The 9,389-nt window shown below is 35.8% G+C and overlaps 1 pseudogene; it reads right to left on the reverse strand.

Annotated features, from left to right (window-relative positions):
• Positions 1–7,257: 7,257 nt before the first annotated feature.
• On the reverse strand, positions 7,258–8,947 carry LOC148544031 (uncharacterized; annotated as a pseudogene).
• Positions 8,948–9,389: the final 442 nt, after the last annotated feature.

The following is a 9,389-nucleotide window of genomic DNA, read 5'->3' on the forward strand; positions in this document are numbered from 1 at the left end:
ACCATCTCTTTATTCTTTTCATCAATTTTACCATCGTCACCAACCGTCAGCCTCATCTTCCTCCTTCTCCACTGTCACAGCCATAAACTACAACAACTTCACTCTAACTTTTAATTTTACTTCTCATCATCACTTCTCCAATCCCAAATCCTATCAACACTCTATTTCCGCCATTACCATCACCACCCTTCCTCCATCACTTTCAATACAATATCAAAAAGAGAAGTAGCTTTGGATGCTAAAAATTGAAACTTTGGCAAGATCGCTTTAGTGGGGTCGCATGTGAGTAACACAGGAATCTTGCACATAATAGTAGTGATTTGGGAGAGTGAGAAACCGTGGGCTTTGAAGAAGAGATGACAAAATCTGGCTTGATGGGGTGTCAAAGAGAACGCGCTTATGTGCTCTGAGAATGTTTTCATGGAAGAAACCGCACTTAATGGTGAGGTAAGAGATAGTGAAAGAGTGGTGGTCATCGAAATGGAGGTGGTTGAGAAGAAGAATGAGTGGCGGCGTGTTTTTGATAGAAGAGGAGAAGAACGCAAGGCGTAGAGCAGATGAGCAGTTGCAGGAAGTAAAGGTTGCAAAAAGCAAAGGATCATCACTATCGTTGTTGTTTATGGCTGTGGAGAAAGAGAAAGGTGAGGTTGACAATTGGTGGCGATAGAGATGGTAGTGGTGTTGGTGAAGGAGGTGGTGAAATTTCTGAAAAGAATAAATGAATGGATGAGGTTTGGAAGAAGGGGGTTGAGATTAGGGTTAGAAAAAGGGTAATTTGGGGTTTTAAAATAACTTTTTAGTATTTGGATAATTTTGTTATATGAAACTCATGTTTTATGGGTACAAACGGTAATTTCTTTTTTTTTTGTAGGTAGATTTGTCAGTGTTTAAAACTTTCGTGGATAGAAATGGTAGTTTATTCTTTTGTTAACGAAAGAAGAAGGATTTGTAGCTTGAATTTTGTTAATAGAAGAAGAAGAAGAAGAGCAATGAACTGGTAAAAAAGGATCATTTTTGTTATTTAAAAAAATTTTATTAAAAAAGATGATTTTAATACCATTTTAAAATATTGGGAATAAATTTGATTCCAACCTTAAACATTAAAGATCAAAATAATACTTATCCTTAATTTGAGATGGCGTCAATATTCAAGCTAGTGTAAAGTAATGGCTCTTTCTATGTAGCTAACTTGGAAGGCTGTAGTGCAGCCAATGGGATGGGCCATGGGACTTTTGAAATGATTCAATTTGGGCTAGGTATTTAGAATTTTCTTTTTGGAGTTAATGGAGGTGGGCTAGGTATTTAGAATTTATTCAGAATGCAAATTAAAGGAAGCAATAAGCATATATGAAAAAATATAATTAAAGAATATTGTTTCTAATATTATGGGTAAGTATGTTTAAGTAGAGTTTGATATATGATAAACAAAAAAAAGAAAAAAATTATTTTAAAGGATCGTTAGGAAGATTTAATTATTAAAAAAATCTTTAATACTAAAATTATTAAAAATGATCAAATATTTTTATAATATTTAAAAAGAACAATAAATTTTTTTTTATAAAAAACAAATATATTCTTAATTATTTTTTTATTTATAATTTTTATGTTGATAATTTTTATTTTTTTAAAATTTTTGTAATTTTTATTTATTAATTATTTATATTTATTTTTTTATTTTTGTAATCTTTATCCAATAAAAAAAACAAAAGATTACAAAAATAAATAAATAAATAAATAATAAAAATTATTAAAACTTTAGAAAAAATAAGACTAACTTAATTAAATTTTGTTAACAAAAAAATTTAGATGTATAAAATTATTCTTTTATTATTGAACATTAATAAGTAGGAACCATGAGATGACACATGTTACAATAATAATGGTAGAAAAAGTAAGAAAAATAGCTATAATCTTTATGGCTCTCATTAACTTTTCAGCCAGTGTATTCTATCTGTTCCTTTTCGTCTTTTAAAAGCTTTTACAAGGATAACATCGTCAATTACTAGCTCACTAAAAAACAAATGATTAACCCAAAAATTATTCATACTGTTGTAAAATAATTAAATAAATAAGGAAGAAGTAATAAATATAAAATATAGAAATATAATTAGATAATTATAGTAATAATATTCACTAAAACTACTATATCAATTAATATATTTAATAATATTATAAAGTATGTAAGAAGGAGAATAGTATGAAAGAGAGAGAGTGAGAAATATTTTAATATTCTTATTATTGTGTTACTGTGAGAGGCTTGAGCCTCTATTTATATAGGTACAGGAGCTAACTTTTTCAAACACTTATTAAAAGCATTCTTTTTTGAGAATACTGCATCGCCCATCATAAATAGGCATCCACGTAACAAATCTTATCACAACACTCCTCCTTGGATGACCATTTAGGATTATTGCCTCGTTAAAACCTTACTAAAGAAAAACTCAGTGGGAAAAAAAAAACCTTAGTGAAGGAAAAAGAGTACAATATCCTTTAGTGATGGGGACTGCCTCATTAAAAACCTTGTCAAGAAAAACCCAATGGGAAAAAACCTGACCAAGGAAAAAAGAGTACAGTCTTCCCCTCTTGTCGACATCAGTTGATGTCTCGAAATCGGCGCATCCCAATCTCATGTACCAATCTTTCAAAGGAGGATTTTGGGAGTGACTTTGTAAATAAATCTGCCAGATTGTCACTTGAGCGGATCTGTTGGACATCAATTGTCCCTTGATTTTGAAGATCATGAGTGAAGAAGAATTTGGGAGAAATATGCTTTGTTCTATCACCTTTGATGTATCCGCCTTTAAGTTGAGCAATACATGCTATATTATCTTCAAACAGGACAGTTGGAGCTATCTTCTTATCAATCAGTCCACATGATGATAGAATATATTGGATCACACTCCTCAGCCAAAAACACTCGCGACTAGCTTCATGTATCGCTAGTATTTCAGCATGATTAGAGGATGTTACAGTAATTGTCTATTTCGTGGACCTCCATGATATAGCTGTTCCACCATATCTGAACAGGTATCCTGTTTGAGATCTCCCTTTATGTGGGTCAGACAGGTATCCAGCATCTGCATAGCCAACTAATTGTGACTTGGATCCATAGGGATAAAATAATCCCAAATCAACCATTCCATGAAGACATCGAAAGATTTGTTTGATTCCACTCCAATGTCTTCTGGTTGGAGAGGAACTATACCTTGCTAGTAAATTCATTGCAAATGATATGTCAGGTCGCGTATTATTAGCAAGATACATTAGCGCTCCAATGGCACTAAGATATGGTACTTCTGAACCAAGGATATCTTCATTTTCTTCTTTAGGACGGAATTGATCCTTTTTCACATCCAAAGATCTTATGATCATTGGGGTACTCAAGGGATGTGACTTATCCATATAAAATCTTTTCAAGATCTTCTCTGTGTATGTTGTTTGATGAATAAAGATCCCATTTTTTGTATGCTCGATCTACAGGCCGAGACAAAATTTAGTCTTTCCTAGAACTTTCATCTCAAACTCTTCCTTTAGAGTTTTTATAATTGTTGGAATCTCTTCAGGAGTCCCAATGATATTTAAATCATCAACGTACACAGCAATTATAATGAATCCAGATGCAGTTTTCTTTATGAAAACACATGGGCAGATATCATCATTCTTGAATATGTTTTTGGTCAGATACTCAGTAAGACGATTATACCACATTCGTCCAGATTGCTTTAGACCGTATAAAGATCTTTGCAATTTAACTGAGTATGACCCCTGCAAAAATTCATTGGATGGTTTAGACATCTTTAGCCCTTCAGGGACTTTTATATAGATATCCCGATCTAATGAGCCGTATAAATAGGCTGTTACCACATCCATTAAATGCATATGCAGTTTATGATATGCAGATAAACTGACCAAATAACACAATGTTATCGCATCCACTACAGGGGAATACGTTTCTTCATAATCTATACCGGGCCTTTGTGAAAAACCTTGTGCCACAAGTCGGGCTTTGTAGCGCACAACTTTATTTCTCTCATTTCGTTTTCTCACAAATACCCATCGGTATCCAACAGGTTTTACATCTTCAGGTGTACGGACTAGAGGTCCGAAGACTTCACGTTTTGCAAGTGAGTCTAATTCAGCCTTCATGGCTTCTTTCTATTTTGGCCAATCATTCCTTTATCGACATTCTTCGACTGATCTTGGCTCAAGATCCTTACTTTCATGCATGATATTTAATGCCACATTATATGCAAATATTTAATTGACAATTGTCTTATTTCGGTCCCATTTCTCTCCTGTAAAGACATAATTTATCGAGATCTCATCATTTTCATAATTTTCAGGTACCTGAACGTCTTCTGGCGTTATATCAGAATTTTGGACAGCTGCAAGTGTCTTTACAATGTCTTTTTCAACAGGAATCATATTTACCTCTTTTCTCTTTCGAGGATTTTTATCTTTGGAACTGACAGGCCTGCCACGCTTCTGGCATGTATTTGCTTCAGTGGCTATTTGTCCTACTGGGATATCAATTCGAATTGGGGCATTTTCCGCCCTGCCACGCTTCTGGCGTGAATTTGCTTCAGTGGCTACTTGTCCTACTAGGACATCAATTCGAATTGGGGCATTTTTCGCTGGTATATAAGATTTGGTTATCCTCTTTGTATCGAAAATGCATCAGGCAATTCATTTGCTATTCTTTGCAAATGTATAATCTTTTGAACTTCTAGTTCACATTGCCCTGATTGAGGATCTAAATGCATCAACGATGATGCATTCCAATTAAGTTTCTTTTCAGGAAGCTTATTCTCTCCCCCTAATGTTGGAAATTTTTATTCATCAAAATGACAATCCGCAAACCGGGCTTTAAATACATCTCCCGTTTGTATCTCAAGACACCTCACTATAGAGGGAGAATCATATCCAACATATATCCCCAATTTTCTTTGGGGTCCCATTTTGGTGCGATTAGGTGGTGCAATGGGAACATGTATCGCACACCCAAATTGAAGGTTGTGGTAGGCTTAGAGAAGGGGGGGTTGAATCTATGCCTTCCTTTTAGTTGCTGTTGTTACCCTTTTAAAACAAATTTGCAATTCTGATTCTGTTTTAACTTAGCAGCGGAAATTTATGAGACAATTTATTTTTATCTCATGAATATCAGAAAACAAAACACAGCAGAGAAGAGAAAAGCTAACACCAGCATGTATCCTGGTTCGGTTGCCTTGTGCTATGCAACCTACGTCCAGTTTCCTCTACAACTATGGAAGAATTTCACTATAATTAACAGTATTACATACACCAATTCCACAAGATTGACACAATTCTTTCACACTCAAGTTCTAACCTAACTTGACATTGGTTATGCTAATACCTAACTATTCACTCTTAGTGCTAACCCAACTAAGAAAGGGATACCTCACAGGTACAAGATACAAGACATAAACACACCTAAAGAAATCTGAAAATAACTCTAGGCTTTTCTCTCAAGTGTTTCACTCAGCCTTTTTCCACTCATGGCTTTTACTTGAGCTTTCTCACAATGCCTTTTCTCACATGAAATTACAGAAAGATAAACATAGAAAAGTACATTACAATCAGTAAAACATGAAGGAGATTGACTTCATCAACAGCTTCTGTGCTATGCGAAAAACCAGATTAGCAAGCCTCTGATTTAGTTCTTCATACTGGCGGAATGCACCTTTGATTAGGTTACACTGTCCAGTTAGTTGAACTTCTTCAAAAAGCTCTCTCAGAACAAAATCTCTATTCACTGGTTTTCTCTCCTTGCTTTCTGAATGAACAGCAAGCTTCTTTTATCTCCTTGCATGTGGCTGAGTTCTTCTTCCAAGGTCAACACCTTGAGCCTTGAGCTTCACCAACCCACAGATTTACTTTTTCACCTTAATCCTCAGAGAAGAAACTTTCCCTCTGACTTCCTCATTTTGACCGAAAGCCACAAAACAGTAACCATGGAAATCTTCTCATGGTCAACCAAATCTGAACCATAGAAATGTAACTTGGTCCCCAAGAATCTCTTGTGACCGTGGATTTGTAGCAGTGAAGAACAGAGATCAACTTTACCTTGAATGCCATTTTCGGATAGTGCAGAGAGTTGGGAAGAAGGGATGAAGATCTGATGCATGCAAGATGAGATGGATTACCTTTAACCTAAGCTTGATTTGGATTAGATTTTCTGCTTTAGCTTCTGTGCTTCAAGCTTAAATTTTCTCTTTCTTGCTTCTTTGGTTACTGGCTTATGGAGTAAGCTTTTCTTCTCTTTCTCTTTCTTACTTTTTCTGAAGTCTTGATTTGACTTGATTAGAGAGGAGAGGAACGTTGCTTTGGTTGGAGCAAGATGGAGGGAATTGAAATCAATTCGGGCTTGGATCGGGTATCCATTAGCTTGGCCCGTTTTGATTTCTCAGCTTTGAATCCTTTTGGGCTTTGTTTATTTCATTAACCCATTTCCCTTGTTTTATTTTCCCTTCCATTTGGGTTGTAAATCAGATTTTGGCCTGCAGCAGTTTTATAAATAATTAGTAATATGTAATTATAATTAATCAACACTAATTATTTATTTTCCCAAAAATAATGTTTGTCATCACTAATTAATTTAGTTAATTTCTTAACTCAACAATCTCCCCCTTGATGACAAACATGATTTAAGCAATAAGCAAAAGAAATGAGTTTGAGTAAGGTTTAGAAGCTCCCTTTGATTTTTGTCATTTGCTTTTATGTTGCTCCCCCTTTCCTTTTCAAGATTTGCTCCCCCTAGATTTATGCTCTTCTCTTTGTTCCTGTTTCACATTGTTCTTAAAGAGAGCATAATGAAGAGCTATGCACAATTTATCTTGTACAAGGAATATCAAATGAGCAACATCACATAATCAGCCCAATATCAAGCTAATATTATCAGCATCAGTATTCAGCATGTAGAATTAAATTTTAGTGCAGCAATTTGACAAAAATTTCAAAAGAAAAACTGATGGCTGCATCAATGTCAAAAAATGCTTATCCTACTATTACTCCCCCTTTTGTCATCAAGGGTGGACGACTGGCAAGATCAACAAAAACATCACTATAAACCCTGCAAGAAAGGTTAGTGCACAGTCCAAAATACTAACTAAACTACCAAAGGTGCAGTAATATCCAGAGTTATTACAGTCATCCAAAATGAAACAGTTCAAAAGTACTAAAGAAGCAGAAATCATGAGACAAAAAGAGAGCAGCAACAACAGTTTTATGAGACAAATCCTAGGCATCAGAACCATTCCCCTCAGAAGCAGCTTCCTCTTCAACATCCGTGGCAATGTCTTCATCATTTTGAAGGTTGTCAATGAAAGTCATCAGTACAGCCACCCTATCCCTTGATTTCTTCAGGAAGTTCTCATACTTGCTAGCCAGCTTCCTTTTCTCTTTGCTCAATTCAATCAAGTGATTCGATTGGAAAACAAACTCTTGAGCAACATCCCTCACCACATTCAGCAGAGTAGATTTCTTCCCAGTGGAGATGGAAGTACCCTCAGTGGAAGGAGCAGTAGAATCATCAGGAATGAACTCTTCATCATCATCATCTAGAACCACTCTCTCAGATCGAGTTGGTCCTTTTTGCTGTTTCACTGAACCACCCCCTTTTAGGTATGAATGTCTGTTTTCATAATCCTCATTTGACAGGTCAACACCAAAATTCTCAAATATGCAAGTTAAAAACATGCCATAAGGTAGTGCTTTATCTTTTATACTTCTAACAGAATTAAACATGTATCTAGCCATCAAGTAGGCAAAAGAGATTTCTGTTTTAGTGATTAGGTCATACAAAACAAGTGTGTCAGTGTAAGAGACCCTTTGATATGAACCACTTTGAGGAATCAAGATGTGATTAACAATTTGGTGCAACTGAGCACGTTCATATCCCAGGGCTTTGTGAGTGGGTGTGATGCCATCAATTAGGGAAACATGTTCACAAATGTGAGCCAAAGCATCATGGTAAGAAATACCAACACCTTCATCCCATTTCACAGAGGTATAAGCACACGGCCCAATATCAGTGTACTTCAAGGAGTCACTGATAGTTTTATTATTCAAGATAATGTCTCTGCCCTTAACATACGAATGCACACTTCCTTCATGGTAAGTCATGTTTGTATAAAATTCTTTGACCAACTGAGGATATACAGGTTTTTTGATTTTGAAAAGGTGATTCCAGTCTAAAAATTCCAAATTTTTAACAAAAAGAAAAATCTTTCTTTTTCAAATCAGGTAAATCAGCCAGAAAAGATGGACATAGAGTACGATACTGAACGACTCCCTCATAAAAATCATGGTTCATGGCAGATTTGAAACGATGGGGGTTAAAGTCTGAGTGAGATGTCATGTAGTATGACTTGTGAGCAAAAGGATCAATGTCTGGTTCTCTAACAGATGTGAGAGGGCGATGAGGGTTACCTCTTTGTGATCGAACAGGGACAGACCTTGACTGAGGTTTTGCTGTCTCAGGAACAGGTTCTGCAACAGCAGGACGCTTCCCTTTGGATGAGCCAGGTTTCGAAGAGCTCGGTTTGGAGGGCGTCGTCTTAGGTGGTGGCATTGGCTTGGCAGGAGCAGGGTACTTTGGAGTGGTCTTGGTTCGCGCCATGGGAATCGTGCGTGGAGGAGAGGTAGGAGGAGACGGTGAAGGTGTGAAGGTTTGGTCTTGGGAGCGAGTGGAGGGTTTGGATGGAAGTTTATACACCTTTTCTCTAGGAGGCTTGTGAGCTATGGTTTTCTTCCTCATTTGGTGGTTTTTTGATTTAAGAAGAAAGAGAGTAGTGTGGGTAGTGGTGAAAACCGAAGGGATAAAGAAGGAGTTATGGAGGGAAGAGAGGGAGTGTTGGTAACCGTACCCAAAAGTAAATTTCTAAAACCATGCAACTGCATCACCATTTGAAAAGACTTGAAAAGACATGACCTCATTCAAGAAAGATTTTATTTGATTTTAAAAATTTAAAAAATTAATTTTTGAAATTTTAAAAAACAACAAAATTAACCTGAAACACTTTTTGGGCCACAAAACATTTAGTGAAAGCCTTTTATGAAACACACAATTCATCAAAAACTAAAAAACAAGATTGTAACATTCATATTTGGGCCTTGAGGTGATATGAAATTAATGAAACACATTTGGACCACTCTTGATTTGAATATTGAGGTTGGCCCAGATTGAGATTTATTTGAAACAAGGCCAGAACACGTTGACTTGATGGAAACGTTCATCACCTGCCCAGAATTGTCTCATGCATGTTTATGAGACAAAAAGCTCCAGCAAATACATCAGCATTTTTCAAACAAGGAATCATAACTCAAAATTCCTAGACAAGTCCTAAGCATGCAGAATCTATCCTCAGCTA

The sequence above is a fragment of the Arachis ipaensis genome, chromosome B9 (genome assembly GCF_059453495.1).
Source record: "Arachis ipaensis isolate K30076 ecotype BB chromosome B9, ASM5945349v1, whole genome shotgun sequence".
Classification (NCBI taxonomy): Eukaryota; Viridiplantae; Streptophyta; class Magnoliopsida; order Fabales; family Fabaceae; genus Arachis; species Arachis ipaensis.